Source organism: Oncorhynchus keta, chromosome 22 (genome assembly GCF_023373465.1).
Source record: "Oncorhynchus keta strain PuntledgeMale-10-30-2019 chromosome 22, Oket_V2, whole genome shotgun sequence".
NCBI lineage: Eukaryota > Metazoa > Chordata > Actinopteri > Salmoniformes > Salmonidae > Oncorhynchus > Oncorhynchus keta.
The window spans coordinates 27,653,795-27,672,491 of record NC_068442.1 but is presented as its reverse complement, the minus strand read 5'-3'; the positions used below and the strand labels follow the sequence as shown (position 1 = coordinate 27,672,491).

Below are 18,697 nucleotides of genomic sequence, written 5' to 3'. Positions count from 1 at the left end.
TCATAGAACTGCCTACAATTTAGTTTGACAAGGAACCGAGAGAGCACTTTGGGGATTTTGGTGTCTCTAATGTAAGCAACTGTACAATGATCACTTAAATCATTTGAGAAAATCACAATGGCCGAGTATTTATGCAGATTCTTTGTTAGATTAACATCAATGAGTGTATTTAGAGATATCTTTGGGATTGAGTCTTGTAACCGCATTTATAATTTGAGTAAAATGTAATATATTGCATAGTCCTCTTATGGCCTCAGAGTTTGGAGATAACCAATCCCAGTTTAAATCGCCCATCAGGACCATTTCATTTTGCCCCCAACCACGCATCAGTTCAGCCAGAGAATCCAGGGATTCTACTTTTGCAGATAGGGGTGGAAGGTAGCCTACTGGTTAGAGCGTTGGGCTAGTAACCGTAAGGTTGCAAAATCGAATCCCTGAGCTGACAAGGTAAAAATCTGTCGTTCTGCTCCTGAAGAAGGCAGTTAACCCACTGTTCCTAGGCCGTCATTGAAAATAAGAATCTGTTCTTAACTGACTTGCCTAGTTAAATAAATGTAAAAAAATAAGAGATAAGATCCTTGTTCTCCTTGTATTTCAAGCATCTAGTGACAGGACCAGCTACTCTGCTTGGAGACAGATGATGAGATTTATGTTAGTGTGTGGAGAGTCCTCCAGACAAGATGTCCCGACTCTGATTAATATTTTATCAGAGTTCATCACACCATTTTACAGGGACGGGGGGGACCAGACAGTTCCCTGGGGCAAATCTCTTCAATTCTGCAACACCCCCTAAATGGAGAGGACAGACACCAGTGGCCAGGTGGGAAAAACACTAGCTCTGAATGACCTTTTCACCAGGAAGTGCCAGCCAGACTCACACAGATATTCAAGAGCAGTTCAGTAAGCGGAAAAACATTGACCACTAGTTTCCTGTGATTGTACTGTCATCACAGCCCTTCAACCCTACCCTCTATCAACATCATACTGTAAAGGAACTCAAATGACTAGTTATCAAATACAATACGCGTATGTAAAATGAACCCAAAATGCCTGTTTTTGCTGGAGCATGGATAACATGATTATTTTTGCATTTCTCCTAAAAAATGTAGGTGTCAAAATGAATATAAAGGGCAACATTTGTCCTTATGTGTACAATATAACCTCCCCTATCATTTCCTGTGATTGTGAGATCATGTTGTAACCCAAAGCCCCATCTGAATAGATGTGTGAGGTAAGTAGAACTACCAACAGGTTTGAATACAACAGCCTCTAATATTGACAGTCAAGTCAATGAGTTCACATGTTAAGATTGAATTTTTAAAATATAGCGACATGATTTAGATAAGCAGTGCATGGGATGCAGTACATGTTCCCTGTGCCCAAGAACACTAAGGTAACCTGCCTAAATGACTACTGACCCATAGCACTCACGTCTGTAGCCATGAAGTGTTTTGAAAGGCACATCAACACCATCATCCCAGAAACCCTAGACCCACTCCAATTTGCATACCGCCACCAACAGATCCACAGATGATGCCATCTCTATTGCACTCCACACTGCCCTTTCCCACACAATAGTGCTGATCACCGACAACAACGAGACAGCCTATAGGGAGGAGGTCAGAGACCCCTTGTGCCAGGACAACAACCTCTCCCTCAACGTGATCAAGACAAAGGAGATGATTGTGGACAACAGGTAAAAGAGGACCGAGCACGCTCCCATTCTCATCGACGGGGCTGCAGTGGAGCAGGTTGAGAGCTTCAAGTTCCTTGGTGTCCACATTTACTATGAATTGAGCAGAAAACAGTAGAGTGGACCACACATAAAGACTAAACACCAGAAAGGTCTTATTTAACATAATGGAGGGTGTGTGTTAATGTGTTGAGTGTCCGATGGGTAGTATTTATGACCATGGAAAGGCACCTTACCCAATAAAGGTTTTTACTTTAAACCCACCCAGAAACCTCAGTGGAATGCATGATTCATATTCTTCCTGTAGTCTACACGGTTTCTATTGCTTCGCATGCAGCACTCAACATTCAACTCAACTCAGTATTGCATAATATGATCCCAAGATAAAGAATTTGAATTGCTTAACGTACAAGTGAGTGCACGCACACACACACACACACACACACACACACACACACACACACACACACACACACACACACACACACATTCTGACATTTGTGAGTATGAGACACATTCAATGCACTATGCCTCATTCTTGCCATTTGGCAACCTCTCAGATGGGAAAAGCAGCATCCCTAACACAACTTTCTCTCTCTCCATTACAGACCAAGTACATCTGTACTAATAAACACTTCCCCTTTGATAGGCATATTTGTATCTCTTACAGACAATGGAGGTTTTTCTGCCAACTTTCCTTGAGACTATTTTGTGTATGTGTGTTTGTGCCCAGATAGAGGGAGAGAGGAGAATAGAGCGATGTGAGTGAGTGAGTGAGTGAGTGAGTGAGTGAGTGAGTGAGTGAGTGAGTGAGTGAGTGAGTGAGTGAGTGAGTGAGTGAGGAAAAACAGGGCAGAGTAACTATGTGTGAGAAAACAGAGAAAGGTTGGGACTGAGAGACAGAGGCCACTCAGAGATGGCAGGTTCAAAACAATGTTTTTAACAGGATGGGTGAATACTTTGTTACATAATCAATGCCGCTGACAGCAAAAACTATTCTACTGACCAGAGTACTCAATAGTTAAACTGGTGCACTGGGTCCCAGTCCACTGGTTCTCTTATTAGTTTTGTACCAGATGAGCAAAGGTCTAGGGTTTTCAATTCAAAATCCATGAAAACATATTCTGTAATTTCAGTGTTTGTATGGGCTTTGAAAGCACAGATTCTGAATGAATGACCTTTCCCTATATGTTTAACTCATTGGAGCCTTGGAGGGCCCAGAGGCCCAGGACAAAATCTACAGTGGGGGGAGGTGGTAAACATAAACAAAAAAAGAAAAGCTTGCTTCCTATTCAGGAGAGACAATTGACTTTCTCAGTCTCAGGCAAGTTATTCATCGTCCAAGGCTGCATGGCCACAAACACACACAGTTATCATTCGATCTAGGAATCAAGCGACTATTTCACCAGCAAAACAACAAAAGTTCAAGGTCTTTACTCACGTGCACTAGTACAGTGAAATGCCTTTTTTGCTTGCTCTTTCCCAACAATGCAGTAATCAATATCAGTAGTACTATCAAATTAAAATAAATAAAAGTCAAGTAGAACAAAAACACAGGAGAAATAGAAATAAGAAGAACAGGAGAAAGTAAGTAAGCTATAGACAGGGTCAGGTCCAGGGTCAGTGTCATTACCATATTTACAATGTGCAGGGATACAGGAGTGGTAGGGCTAGATACAGTGGCGAGACAAAGTAATGTGAACCCTTTGGAATTACCTGGATTTCGGCATAAATTGGTCATAAAATTTGATCTGACCTTCTTCTAAGTCACAACAGACAAACACAGTCGCTTAAACTAAACACACAAACAATTCTACGTTTTCATGTCCTTATTGAACACACCGTGTAGACATTCACAGTGTAGGGTGGGAAAAGTATGTGAACCATTGGATTTAATAACTTGTTGACCCTCCTTTGGCAACAATAATCTCAACCAAATGTTTTCTGTAGTTGCGGATCAGACCTACACAACAGTCAGGAGGAATTAGGGACCATTCCTCTTTACAGAACTGTTTCAGTTCAACGATATTCTTAGGATGTCTTTTGAGAACTGCTCGAGGTCATGACACAGCATTTTAAATCAGGTTGAGGTCAGGACTCCCATGAACACCACTCTTGTTAAGTGTTTTACGTATCGTAGACTTGTCCACAGACATGTTAGCATGCTCCAGAGATTTCTGTAAGTCTTTAGCTGACACTCTAGGATTCTTCTTAACCTCATTGAGCATTCTGCACTGTGCTCTTGCAGTCATCTTTGCAGGACGGCCACTCCTAGGGAGAGTAGCAACAGTGCTGAACTTTCTCCATTTATAGACAATTTGTCTTACCGTGGACTGATGAACGTCAAGGCTTTTAGAGATACTTTTGCAACCCTTTCCAGCTTTATGCAAGTCAACAATTGTTAATCTTAGGTCTTCTGAGATCGTTTTTGTCCGAGGCATGGTTCATATCATGCAATGCCTCTTGTGAATAGCTAACTCAAATGTTTTATGTGTGTTTTATAGGGCAAGGCAGCTTTAACCAACATCTCCAATCTCCTCTCATTGATTGGACTCCAGGTTAGCTGACTCCTGACTCCAATTAACTTTTGGAAAAGTCATTAGCCTAGGGGTTCACATACTTTTTCCAACCTTCACTGTGAATGTTTAAATTATGTATTCAATGTAGACAAGAAAAACACAATAATTTGTGTGTTATTAGTTTAAGCACACTGTGTTTGTCTATTGTTGTGACTAAGATGAAGATCAGATCAAATGTTATGACTAATTTATGCAGAAATCCAGGTAATTCCAAAGGGTTCACATACTTTTTCTTGCCACTGTATGTACAGCATAGAGGTACGGTCACTAGGCATAACAGCAGCATATATGAGTGAGTGAGTGCGTGTGTGTAGAGTCGGTATGAATATGTGTGCGTGTTATGTGTGTGTGTGTGAGCAAATTAATTGTGTGAGTGTGTGTGTGTTGGTGTGTCAGTGTGAGTGACTGTTTAGAATGTGCATAGAGTGTGTGAATGTGAATCGAGACAGTGTGCAAAAATTGAAATAAAATGGAAGAGTCCATGCTAAATGTTCTCAATGGTGCAGCTGTATAACTTTGAGAACTCTACACTAAAGTTCCACCCAAAGCCGTAAATATGGGCACCCTCATAGATATCATCCTAACCAACATGCCCTCGAAATACACCTCTGCTGTTTTCAACCAAGATCTCAGCAATCACTGCCTCATTGCCTGCATCTGTAATGGGTCAGCAGTCAAACGACCTCCACTCATCACTGTCAAACGCTTCCTGAAACACTTCAGCGAGCAGACCTTTCTAATTGACCTGGCCGGGGTATCCTGGAAGGATATTGATCTCATCCCGTCAGTAGAGGAGGCCTGGTTATTTTTTTTAAATGCCTTCCTCACCATCTTAAATAAGCATGCCCCATTCAAGAAATTTAGAACCAGGAACAGATATAGCTCTTGGTTCTCTCCAGACCTGACTGCCCTTAACCAACACAAAAACAGCCTATGGCGTTCTGCATTAGCATCGAACAGCCCCCGTGATATGCAACTTTTCTGGGAAGCTAGAAACCAATATACACAGGCAGTTAGAAAAGCCAAGGCTAGCTTTTTCAAGCAGAAATTTGCTTCCTGCAACACTAACTCAAAAAAGTTCTGGGACACTGTAAAGTCCATGGAGAATAAGAACACCTCCTCCCAGCTGCCTACTGCACTGAAGATAGGAAACACTGTCACCATAGATAAATAAACTATAATTGAGAATTTCAATAAAAAAAATTATATGGCTGGCCATACTTTCCACCTGGCTACCCCTACCCCTGTCAACAGCACTGCACCCCCCACAGCAACTCACGCAAGCCTTCCCCATTTCTGCTTCTCCCAAATCCAGTCAGCTGATGTTCTGAAAGAGCTGCAAAATCTGGACCCCTACAAATCAGCCGGGCTAGACAATCTGGACCCTTTCTTTTTAAAATGATCTGCCGAAATTGTTGCCACCCCTATTACAAGCCTGTTCAACCTCTCTTTTGTGCCGTCTGAGATTCCCAAAGATTGTAAAGCAGCTGCGGTCATCCCCCTCTTCAAAGGAGAGGACACTCTTGACCCAAACTGCTACAGACCTATATCTATCCTACCCTGCCTTTCTAAGGTTTTCGAAAGCCAAGTCAACAAACAGATTACCAACCATTTCGAATCCCACCATACCTTCTCCGCTATGCAATCTGGTTTCAGAAATGGTCATGGGTGCACCTCAGCCACGCTCAAGGTCCTAAACGATATCTTAACCGCCATCGATAAGAAACAATACTGTGCAGCCGTATTCATTCACCTGGCCAAGGCTTTTGACTCTGTCAATCACCACCTCCTTATCGACAGACTCAACAGTCTTGGTTTCTCAAATGATTGCCTTGCCTGGTTCACCAACTACTTCTCTGATAGAGTTCAGTGTGTCAAATCGGAGGGTCTGTTGTCCATACCTCTGGAAGTCTCTATGGGGGTGCCACAGGGTTCAGTTCTTGGACCGACTCTCTTCTCTGTATACATCAATGATGTCGCTCTTGTTGCTGGTGAGTCTCTGATCCACCTCTACGCAGACGACACCATTCTGTATACTTCTGGCCCTTTTTGGACACTGTGTTAACAACCCTCCAGGCGAGCTTCAATGCCACACAACTCTCCTTCCGTGGCCTCCAATTGCTCTTAAATACAAGTAAAACTAAATGCATGCTCTTCAACCGATCGCTGCCTGCACCTGCCCGCCTGTCCAACATCACTACTCTGGAAGGCTCTGACTTCGAATATGTGGACAACTACAAATACCCTAGGTGTCTGGTTAGACTGTAAACTCTCCTTCCAGACTAATATCAAACCAAAGTTAAATCTAGAATTCGCTTCCTATTTCGCAACAAAGCATCCTTCACTCATGCTGCCAAACATACCCAAAACTAACCATCCTACCAATCCTCGACTTCGGCGATGTCATTTACAAAATAGCCTCCAATACCATACTCAATAAATTGGATGCAGTCTATCACAGTGCCATCCGTTTTGTCACCAAAGCACCATATATTATCCACCACTGCGACCCGTACGCTCTCGTTGGCTGGCCCTTGCTTCATACTCGTCGCCAAACCCACTGGCTCCAGGTCATCTACAAGACCCTGCTAGGTAAAGTCCCCCCTTATCTCAGCTCGCTGGTCACCATAGCAGCACCCACCTGTAGCACGTGCTCCAGCAGATATATCTCTCTGGTCACCCCCAAAACCAATTATTTCTTTGGCCGCCTCTCCTTCCAGTTCTCTGCTGCTAATGACTGGAACGAACTACAAACATTTCTGAAACTGGAAACACTCATCTCCCTCACTAGCTTTAAGCACCAGCTGTCAGAGCAACTCACAGATTACTGTACCTGTACATAGCCCATCTATAATTTAGCCCAAACAACTACCTCTTTCCCTACTGTATTTATTTATTTAGCTCCTTTGCACCCCATTATTTCTATCTCTACTTTGCACATTCTTCCACTTTAAATCAACCATTCCAGTGTTTTACTTGCTATATTGTATTTACTTTGCCACCGTGGCCTTTTTTTGTCTTTACCTCCCTTATCTCACCTCACTTGCTCACATTGTATATAGACTTGTTTATACTGTATTATTGACTGTATGTTTGTTTTACTCCATGTGTAACTGTGTCGTTGTATGTGTCGAACTGCTTTGCTTTATCTTGGCCAGGTCGCAATTGTAATAAAATAACTTGTTCTCAACTTGCCTACCTGGTTAAATAAAGGTGAAATAAAAATGTTAAAAGTTGCTGGCTGTAAGTAACCTAAAACATTCTACAGCTGACCCACTGGATGATCCAGGAAATATGATGTATTTGAACAAGGTTAATGCAGGAGGCATTTTTTTAAAAGTGGAAACCCCCTAAATTAACCCATGATGAAAATCATGAAATCACAACAAATAACACGTTCATATCTGCATACAGATTTTACCCCTAATCCTGCAGCAGGAGGATTTAAATTAATATTGAATATTTAAAATGGCAGCCAGAGGGCAGCTGGGAGTGGTGTTTGCAGCAGACCGGCGTGGATCAAATTCGACCCAAGTAATCAATTAAGCAATGCCAGCCTACCATAAAAAAAATTCCAATAAGTACAGTTCAATTTACAACCACAAATACCAATAGAAAACCATAATATCTATTTCTATGATGAAACATACCGATATGTAACTATACCCAGGGTCATCATTTGGGTTCTTGCATTGGAATTATATTGAATTATGCTTATTTTACGCTATACCACAATAAACATAAAAGTTCAAATGCCGACGCCATTGAGTGCTTTTGACCAAAAAGTGATAAAAACCAACCAGCTAGATTTTTCTTACCTCTTCAGAAAGGTTGCAGCCTCCTTGATGCTCTGTGGAACTTCCTGAGTAATCGATCACTCCATTATTCCTGAAATCTTCTTGTAAAATACCCCTCAAAAGCCAGTTGGATTAGCTGAGCTTTCCTCAGGTGTAGAATACTTATTTTGTGCTGACTGAACACGTTTGTCAAAGTAAAAAATAAGTTATCGCATTTAGCTGTGGACACCCCACTCATGAACCCTATGATTTCATTTTGAATATCGTGTAACAACATGTATGTGGCCTTGTGGGGTATGGTGCTAAGCACCTTGGAAAGTTCCTTGTCTTTTCGGAGAGTATATTTCATAATTGACAGAAAAAAATCCACTGCTTCCCTCCCCTCTTGACTCTATCGTGTCCAATGTCCCCTCAGTGGTTACTGCTTTGAAACAAGGAATTCTGTGATGTCCACAATCGCCGACAAACATGTGATTTCTTGCCAGCACCCATCATTAACAAGTGTTGACACTGATGTACCCATAAGACTTCAAACTAGTTTCTTTCCACAGTGCAGTGCATTTCAAATGCTCTTTGATTGATGCATGCCGAGCGAATCCTTTGGTACGATCAATACAATTCTTCCAGTTAGAGTACCCAGCTTGGGTGAAGTCCTTGTCTGCGTTAGCATTGGACCCAACTCAGAACTTTCAACATGGGAAACAAAATGCCGCATCTGCAGTAACCGAGTATTCCAGCTACTCTCTTCCTATGAACCAGGTGCTATTAAATGTAAAAAATGTGGACAGAAAACCTGCAGCAAGGGTAGGATTCTAGGCTAACCAGAGCTGGCTCCTCTGTTCCAAGATCGTCAGGAACAGTCGGAGGTGTAGGGGGCTGTGGAGCCATTATCCTGGCGGCACTAATGGAAGGGTGGGTAGGCTCTGCAGGCAAAGCTATCTGAAGCTCGGCAGCATCATTGCTGCTGGGCTTGGTGGCAGCCTCTGTGGTTTGATGCTGCTGCTGCTGCTAGTTGCTATCATTCTCCTTTGGCTTTGTTTGGGTACCTTGGCAAAGCCCATTTCTGATATCCATCGTGGCAGATTAGCTGGTTCGAGCTAGCTAAATAGGCAAAGGCTAATAACACTACGCTCTTTACAGCTCGCTAAGAAGCTAACTAATCTGTGTAGTGGTGGGGCGTGCGGCAGAGTTGAATGAAGCAACTTCAACAGTAAACTTGACCCCACCTTATAAATCAAATATTACAGGCGGAGGCGTATCACATTATTCACTTCGCCTACCATAGATCAGAAGCGCTTTCCCCCCACTTTTTATGGAAACCCAACCACCCCAGTGGCTTTTCCAAAGCCCCCCTACACACACCGCGGCACGCTCTGTGAATTGTGTAGTACTACTTAAAGAGTTTTTGGGGTATCTGTACTTTACTATTTATATTTTGACAACTTTTACTTCACCTCATTCCTAAAGAAAATAATGTACTTTTTACTCCATACATTTTCCCTGAGGCCCAGAAGTACTGAGCAGGACAGGAAAATGGTCCAAGCGCACACTAATTAAGCGAACATCCATAGTCATCCCTACTCCCTCTGATCTAACGGATTCACTAAACACATAAACTTCGTTTGTAAATTAAGTCTGAGTGCGTCACGAATATCACCGAAGGTGGCTCCCGTTCGTCGCCGGTCTACTAGCTGCCACCGATCCCTTTTTCCCCTTTTCGGTTGGTTTTGTCTTATTGGTTTCACCTGTTCCTTGTTGGGGTTTTTGGGTTGGGGTTATTTAAGTTCTATTAGCCCGCCTGTGTTTGTGCCGGCTTGTTTGCTGTTATGTCAAGAGGTGTTCCTGTTTTTTTTGTTGGGATTGTCGCTGTCCAGCGTATGTACCAGTTTGTACTCGGGAAGAGTGTTTTACACCTGTGACTCCACACCCATCACTCTTCAACCGTTACAGAGTGTTGGAGTGTGCCCCTGGCTGTCCATAAATTACAAAAACAAGAAAATGGTGCTGTCTAGTTTACTTAATATAAGAAATTCAAATGTATTTATACTTTTACTTTTTAGTCATTTTAGTAATTACATTTACTATTGATACTTAAGTATATTTAAAACCAAATACTTTTAGACTTTTATTCAAGTAGTGGTTTACTGGGTGACTTTTACTTTTAAGGTATATTTACTTTTACTCAAGTATGACAATTGTGTACTTTTTCCACCACTGCTGCTGACACAGTGCAGCAGAGATACTGTCACGCCATGGCCTTAGTTATCTTTGTTTTCTTTATTATTTTGGTTAGGTCAGGGTGTGACATGGGGGATATATGTGTTTTTCCTAGTCTATGGGTTTTTGTATGTTTATGGGGCTGTTTCCTTTCTAGGTAGTTTGTATGTCTATGGTTGCCTAGATTGGTTCTCAATTAGAGACAGCTGTCTATCGTTGTCTCTGATTGGGAACCATATTTAGGCAGCCATATTCTGTGCGTACTTTGTGGGTGGTTGTCTCCTGTCTTTGTGTCATTGCACCAGATAGGACTGTTTCGGTTTTCACATGTGTTATTTTGTAGTGTTCTTGTGTATGGTCTTTATTAAACATGTTGAACTCTAACCATGCTGCATTTTGGTCCTCCTCTCCTTCAACGGAAGAAAACCGATACAGATTTTGCACCAACCTATTACTCAGTCATTTGAACTTTTTTGACATTTTTATATAGGATCCTAAAACTGAGGGCTCACAAGTATTAACTGAGGGGGCTGAGGGGGCTATGCCAGCTAGTTAATTTGGGCTAATCTCCTGTTTTTAGCTCCTCATATGATCTCTGCTTGTTGGCTAACTATCCACCTTGTCATTGGCATAAAGCAGTGTTCCCCAACCCTGGTGTGTGCGTGAGGGAGTGCATGTGTGCTAAGGTCTGGAGAATCAGAACAGGTTATCAGGCCTACAACTCTGATCTCATCAGCAAATTTGATGATGGAGTTGGTGTTGTACAAAGCCATACAGTCGTGGGTGAACAGGGAGTACAACAGAGGGCTGAGGACCCACCCCTGGGGTTTCCCCTGTGTTAAGAGTCAGTGTGGAGGAAGTGTTGTTGCCAATCCCAGTTTTTCAAAAGTTATCTATTTTGCTTATCAGATAGGATTATATGCATAGAAATAGAATGAATAGACTGAACATATCATTGAATTGAACAGGGACTCACGTTCTATTAATTATATTTTTATGCATTTAATCATATCTGATAGCCGAAATACGGATAGATAACTTTGGAAAAACTGGGCCCTGGGTTGTGGGTTTGATTCCCACTGTGGTCACATACGAAAATGTATGGACTCACTTTGTATGGACTCACTCAGGGAAGACTCTTCAGAGGAGGAAGGGGAGGACCATCCTCCTCAGTGAATTTTGAAAAATGTAAATAATGAAACATAAAAAAAGTTAGACTTCTTAGATAAAACTATAATATATAGTTAGCCTCAGCAGCACTCTGTAGGGTAGCACCATATTCTAACCAGAGGACAGCTAGCTTCTGTCCTCCTCTGAGCACATTGACTTCAATCCAAAATGTAGGAGGCTCACAGTTCTCACTGCCTTCCATAGACTTACACAGTCATTAAGACAACTTCCAGAGGACGCCCTCCAACCTATCAGAGCTCTTGCAGCATGTACTGACATGTTGTCTATTCAATCAAAGGACCAGAGAATGAATCTCGTACTGAAAGCTAGCTGGCACAGCAGTGTATAAAATGTGGTGAATAGTTGACTCAAAGAGAGCGAAAGACAATAGTTGAACAGTTTTGAACAAATGAATTTCTTCCAAAATTAATGAGAAGCAAGAGAGAGAGGGAGAGAGAAAGAGAGAGAGTTAGCTATATTTCGTAATATATATTTATTTCACTTTCATTTTCACTTACTTAGCTAGCATCAAATGCAGCTACCTAGTTTAGCCTACTCAAACACCTGGCTCAAACAGAGAAGAAGGGGAAGGGGAGGTAGCTGGTTATTGCTATGCAACACTGGAACTCTTCCGAATCAAGGTAATCTTTTGGTTTAATTCATTTACTGCCACCAGGGCCCACCGGTGTAACTGCTAAACTGCTTGCTGCTGTACTGCATGATTGATGATTTTAGTGGGTTTTCTAACGCGTTAATTTTAGTAGCTATGTTGACTATGATGTGGCAACGATGTAGGCTGTGTGTTAGCTTGGTTTGGCTTGGGAAAAAAACAATTGCCTGTTCACAGACAGCTGATGTGTTGTGCACTGAAGTCCACAAAACGAATGGAAAAGGTGAGTGGAAGAGAGTGCATAGATGGATGCGAGAAGGAATTATATGTACAACGAGCTGTTTGTATGTGGCTGCTAGGAAAGTGAATTGTTTGTGTGTGATCGGGGGTGTATTCATTGCACTGATCCTGTTGAAGAATGTTTCTTAAACGGAAGCAAACGGAACAAAACAGAGATAAACACTCTCGCTTGCAACTGCTGGACTAATGATTGCACCCCAGATCAACTTAATGCAGAAAAGAGTGTGCAAAGCGCTATTGAATGTGTGATTGTCTGTCACCTTGATTACTCAAACTTCTCTCGACCTATGAACCTACGAATTAAACTTTCATTCATAGGCTAGGTTGTAGCAACCTCATAATGGGTACAGGGAAAATTAGAGTATCATGTAGTAGCCTAAACCTATTGACGTTACATTGAACTGGGTGAATGGAATATGAATGACAGTCAACTAATATGATGTAATAGAAATAAGGCCATGTTCATAAAAATAAAAAAATCTTCCCTCATCTTTTTTTTTTTACACCCTGTTTTTCTTCCCAATTTCCGATCATGTCTCATCGCTGCAACTCCCAAACGGGCTCCAGAGAGGTGAAGGTGGAGTCATGTGTCCCACGAAATATGACCCACCTAAACACTCTCCTTAACACCCACCAGCTTAACCAGGAAGCCAGCCTCACTAACGCGTCAGAGGAAACACTGTTCAACTGGTGACCGTGATCAGCCCGCAGGCACCCGGCCCGCCACAAGGAGTCGCTAGAGATTGCGATGAGCCAAGTAAAGCCCCACCGGCCAAACCCTTCCCTAACCCAGATAACGCAAGGCCAGTTGTGCGCCGTCCTATGGGACCCCCGGCCACAGCAGTGCCTTAGACTGCTTTAGATTAAAGTGTCTGCTATATAAATGGAATCATTTACGAAATAATTGGCCAATGCAATGAGTGAAGCAGTGTGAAAACCTAGCTGCCAAAAGACCCCAGCAACTTCATTTTGGAAACATACTTAATGTATAAGGGATGCGTTTGTTACATGCAGTACATGTCTCTTCCTGTCAATATCAGATTTTATTTGTTTTTACTCTGCAGTAAAATCATAATAGTAATCATCATAATAGAACATTGTGGTATAAATCATGCTTTATATCTGTATACTTTACAAACATACATTTTCATTGTGCAGGTCTCAAAATATCTATAGTAAACAAACCAGTTTAAAATGTATAGGTTTACCAAACGGTTAAGTGATTATCAATTAAGAGAAGTTGGATTAAATAATAGTGAAATGTATTAACAAATGAGAAAACAATCATATCAAAAGTAATGTGAGCATTATATTGTGAAAAGCAAGTACTCTATGAACATTTATTGCAATGTGAAACGTTTGGTGAAAAAGTGACTATGTGTGATGTACTCAGTCAGTTGAAAATGTGCTTAAAGTTCGTTTTGACTTTTGTACTAAGAGTTGTGAAACCTGACCACGTAATTGTGAAAATTGCACCAAAGCAATAAAAAAACTGTAAGATACAGTTTTCATGGATACAACATGTATTCCCTTAGACACGGCACAGATTCCCTGGATGAAAACAACTTTCGGAATGTTATTTTATCCATGTGGGAGGCTGGAAGACAGGCTGTCACCTTTTCTCCTCCATGAAAGCCCTCCTGATATTGAGAAACCCTCCCCAAAAAGCCATCCGTTGTCTGGGCAACGAGAGTGCTTGTGTACAACAACGAAAGTCTGGGGAGGGGTGAGGTGGGCACTGTCAGTTCAGTTTCATCCACTGGGAATGTCCCAGGCTGGCTCAGAACCAACCAATACCAATGAGCTAATGATTAAACAACAGGACTGTGGGACAGAAAAACAGTCCAATTTCTCAGTTACCACATAGTTAGTTAAAGGAATATTACACTTAAAAATATATTTTGCATCATACTGTGACACTTTCTGTATTTTTACATTTCTGTATCTTGAAACCTTGATTGCAGACATGCAAAACATTTTGGGACTGTATCAACAATGGATTTTTTTTAATTTTTTTTTTTATTTCACCTTTATTTAACCAGGTAGGCTAGTTGAGAACAAGTTCTCATTTGCAACTGCGACCTGGCCAAGATAAAGCATAGCAGTGTGAACAGACAACACAGAGTTACACATGGAGTAAACAATTAGCAAGTCAATAACACAGTAGAAAAAAATGGGCAGTCTATATACAATGTGTGCAAAAGGCATGAGGAGGTAGGCGAATAATACAATTTTGCAGATTAACACTGGAGTGATAAATGATCAGATGGGCATGTACAGGTAGAGATATTGGTGTGCAAAAGAGCAGAAAAGTAAATAAATAAAAACAGTATAAAAACAGTATGGGAATGAGGTAGGTGAAAAAGGGTGAGCTATTTACCTATAGACTATGTACAGCTGCAGCGATCGGTTAGCTGCTCGGATAGCTGATGTTTGAAGTTGGTGAGGGAGATAAAAGTCTCCAACTTCAGCGATTTTTGCAATTCGTTCCAGTCACAGGCAGCAGAGTACTGGAACGAAAGGCGGCCAAATGAGGTGTTGGCTTTAGGGATGATCAGTGAGATACACCTGCTGGAGCGCGTGCTACGGATGGGTGTTGCCATCGTGACCAGTGAACTGAGATAAGGCGGAGCTTTACCTAGCATGGACTTGTAAATGACCTGGAGCCAGTGGGTCTGGCGACGAATATGTAGTGAGGGCCAGCCGACTAGAGCATACAAGTCGCAGTGGTGGGTGGTATAAGGTGCTTTAGTGACAAAACGGATGGCACTGTGATAGACTGCATCCAGTTTGCTGAGTAGAGTGTTGGAAGCCATTTTGTAGATGACATCGCCGAAGTCGAGGATCGGTAGGATAGTCAGTTTTACTAGGGTAAGCTTGGCAGCGTGAGTGAAGGAGGCTTTGTTGCGGAATAGAAAGCCGACTCTGGATTTGATTTTTGATTGGAGATGTTTGATGTGAGTCTGGAAGGAGAGTTTGCAGTCTAGCCAGACACCTAGGTACTTATAGATGTCCACATATTCAAGGTTGGAACCATCCAGGGTGGTGATGCTAGTCGGGCATGCGGGTGCAGGCAGCGATCGGTTGAAAAGCATGCATTTGGTTTTACTCGCGTTTAAGAGCAGTTGGAGGCCACGGAAGGAGTGCTGTATGGCATTGAAGCTCGTTTGGAGGTTTGATAGCACAGTGTCCAATGACGGGCCGAAAGTATATAGAATGGTGTCGTCTGCGTAGAGGTGGATCAGGGAATCGCCCGCAGCAAGAGCAACATCATTGATATATACAGAGAAAAGAGTCGGCCCGAGAATTGAACCCTGTGGCACCCCATAGAGACTGCCAGAGGACCGGACAGCATGCCCTCTGATTTGACACACTGAACTCTGTCTGCAAAGTAATTGGTGAACCAGGCAAGGCAGTCATCCGAAAAACCGAGGCTGTTGAGTCTGCCGATAAGAATTTGGTGATTGACAGAGTCGAAAGCCTTGGCGAGGTCGATGAAGACGGCTGCACAGTACTGTCTTTTATCGATGGCGGTTATGATATCATTTAGTACCTTGAGTGTGGCTGAGGTGCACCCGTGACCGGCTCGGAAACCAGATTGCACAGCGGAGAAGGTACGGTGGGATTCGAGATGGTCAGTGACCTGTTTGTTGACTTGGCTTTCGAAGACCTTAGATAGGCAGGGCAGGATGGATATAGGTCTATAGCAGTTTGGGTCCAGGGTGTCTCCTCCTTTGAAGAGGGGGATGACTGCGGCAGCTTTCAATCCTTGGGGATCTCAGACGATATGAAAGAGAGGTTGAACAGGCTGGTAATAGGGGTTGCGACAATGGCGGCAGATAGTTTCAGAAATAGCGGGTCCAGATTGTCAAGCCCAGCTGATTTGTACGGGTCCAGGTTTTGCAGCTCTTTCAGAACATCTGCTATCTGGATTTGGGTAAAGGAGAACCTGGAGAGGCTTGGGTGAGGAACTACGGGGGGCGGAGCTGTTGGCCGAGGTTGGAGTAGCCAGGCGGAAGGCATGGCCAGCCGTTGAGAAGTGCTTATTGAAGTTTTCGATAATCATGGATTTATCGGTGGAGACCGTGTTTCCTAGCCTCAGTGCAGTGGGCAGCTGGGAGGAGGTGCTCTTGTTCTCCATGGACTTCACAGGATTAATGAAACAAATATCAAAAGATGGAAAGCCATAAGAAAAGTGTAGGCTACTGTGTTTAGGTTGTGGAGTTTGATGTCTGAGTAGCAAAGAATACCTTTATATTTGGGATCTGGGTATCTGTTCAATGGTATTTTTAATTGTTGATATTTAGGCCTACCCATTAATTTTGGAAGAATACAACAAATAAATTCCCCATGAGTTTTTTCCCTATCATAACCCCAAATATGGTTTAATTGTTTACAAACATCAAACAAACAATGTAGAGTGACAGTCCTTGTATCTAGACGAGAGTACAACTGTCTGTGAATCAGCAGCTGTCAACCAACACAGAGATATTGTATGGCACTAGACACAACCCATGCATGGTGTGCTTAAGTTTAGGAGCACATCACAAGCTAGGTTTCCATCCAATTGGCGATAGATTTTAATGCAAATATGCTAAAATCCACATAAAAACAATATACGGATTTTCCCACCAGATGTGTTTCCAGCAAATTGATTTGTTGCAGATAAATGTCTGTGCGTGATGACGTCGTGCAATTAAAATGAACTTATTTTGCAGTGAAATTCCCATGTACCAAATACAAAATACAAGTTAAATTGGTTTCCATCGCATTTTCAATTCTACTGATGGTTTTCTCACAAAATAAGTGTTATAAATCGAAAGAAGTCACCATTGGCCTCATGGTGAAATCGCTGATCGGTTTCCTTCCTTTCAGGCAACTGAGTTAGGGAGGATGCCTGTATTTCTGTAGCGACTCTATGTACTGGTACACCATCCAGATGTAATGAATAACTTCGCCATGCTCGAAGGGATATTCAGTGTATGCTTTTTTATTTTTTACCAATTTACCAGTAGGTGCCCTTCTTTGCGAAGCAATGGCAAACCTCCCTGGTCTTTGTATATATATTATATATTTAAAAAAAATTGGGACCTGCTGTCTATCTTGACCCTTTTCTGGGTCCGAATCTGGTCAGCAGTCCACTGAGTATGGGGGGTGTAGAGAATCATTGTACCATCTAAACCTCTGTGAAATCTATTTTCCATAAACAAAAATGTGGTTCAAAATGTTTTATATTTATGTTTGAAGATGACGTATAAAAACGAAATTAAAAGACGCAAAATTTAAACTTAAGAACGGGAAGCATAGAAATAAAACACATAGAACATATCTACTGCTTCTTAGACTTGCTTTCAATGAGAATGATAAATCTATAACAAACATTTCTGTGTGAATTTGATCGAGTCGCCCAAAAAGTTACATATTGCAGCTTTAAAAAAAAATCAAATGACATCGTGACATTTTTTGTTGATTTCACCTTGAATTCACGTTAGTTGACAACTCAACTATGCATATCAAAACTAGACATTGAACTGATGTCTGTGCCCATTGGGGTACTTCACTCGCATGAAAAGGTTGAAGGGAAACCTGGTTACAGATACTGATCAAAACCCCAAACATATTACTGTCTTACCTTGAATTTAGTCCGAAATGTAAGCAGAAGAACAATAACGAGGAGCAACAACACAGTTGAGACAAGATAAGGCTTTCAAGTTCAAACTCCCATGCAAGTGGTACAGCAGAACTCCCCTCGAATGTCCCACCTCTTTTGCGCTTTTGATGAGCCACGTAAATTGCATTATTGGCTACCCTTCTCGCGCTTGTTTTACAGACAGTTGAGGAGTGACCTGCCCCGATAAATGCAACTGCCCTTTTTGTCTTTGTTAATTTCAACATGTGATGGACAGTTAACCCTTCCTCTAATCCTATACCATTTGTTGACACAATACTAAACCCTATGAGAATGCATGATCTCTGCAATCCGATAAAGTAATTAAGGGTTAACAGCTGGACATTGAAACGCACTTCACTTACACACACGATTCTGTTGTCTCCAACTGCTTAGTAGTTGTCCCATAGCTGTATCCATCGTCAAACAAGAAGACTGTCGCACCTTTCTGTATGGACAGTGAGTGACTGCACTACAATTGGTTCACACACCAAAAAGCGCTGTGCCTAAACTTGTACCACCAACACAAGAACAACATTTCCATACTGGCAACACATGTCCCTTTGGTGTAACATTCAGCATTTCTCAAATGTTCTGTGTCACCATGGAAGGGTCATCTTACACATTACTTGATCTCACCCTACAGACACTGTAATTACTAGG

The 18,697-nt window shown here is 42.0% G+C and overlaps 1 protein-coding gene across 2 annotated transcripts in view; it reads right to left on the bottom strand.

Moving 5' to 3' along the window:
• ripor1 (RHO family interacting cell polarization regulator 1) overlaps positions 1–18,147 on the bottom strand; it is a 133,125-nt gene extending 114,978 nt beyond the window's left edge. Inside the window, exon 1 of one of the 2 annotated variants that reach the window (XM_052474970.1) lies at positions 17,999–18,147. The gene's annotated coding sequence lies outside the window, so the exon portion shown is untranslated. Of the gene's footprint in view, positions 1–8,090; positions 9,277–17,998 lie in introns of those variants that run through there. The other variant, XM_052474971.1, reaches the window with a different exon arrangement.
• Between the last annotated feature and the right edge of the window lie 550 nt (positions 18,148–18,697).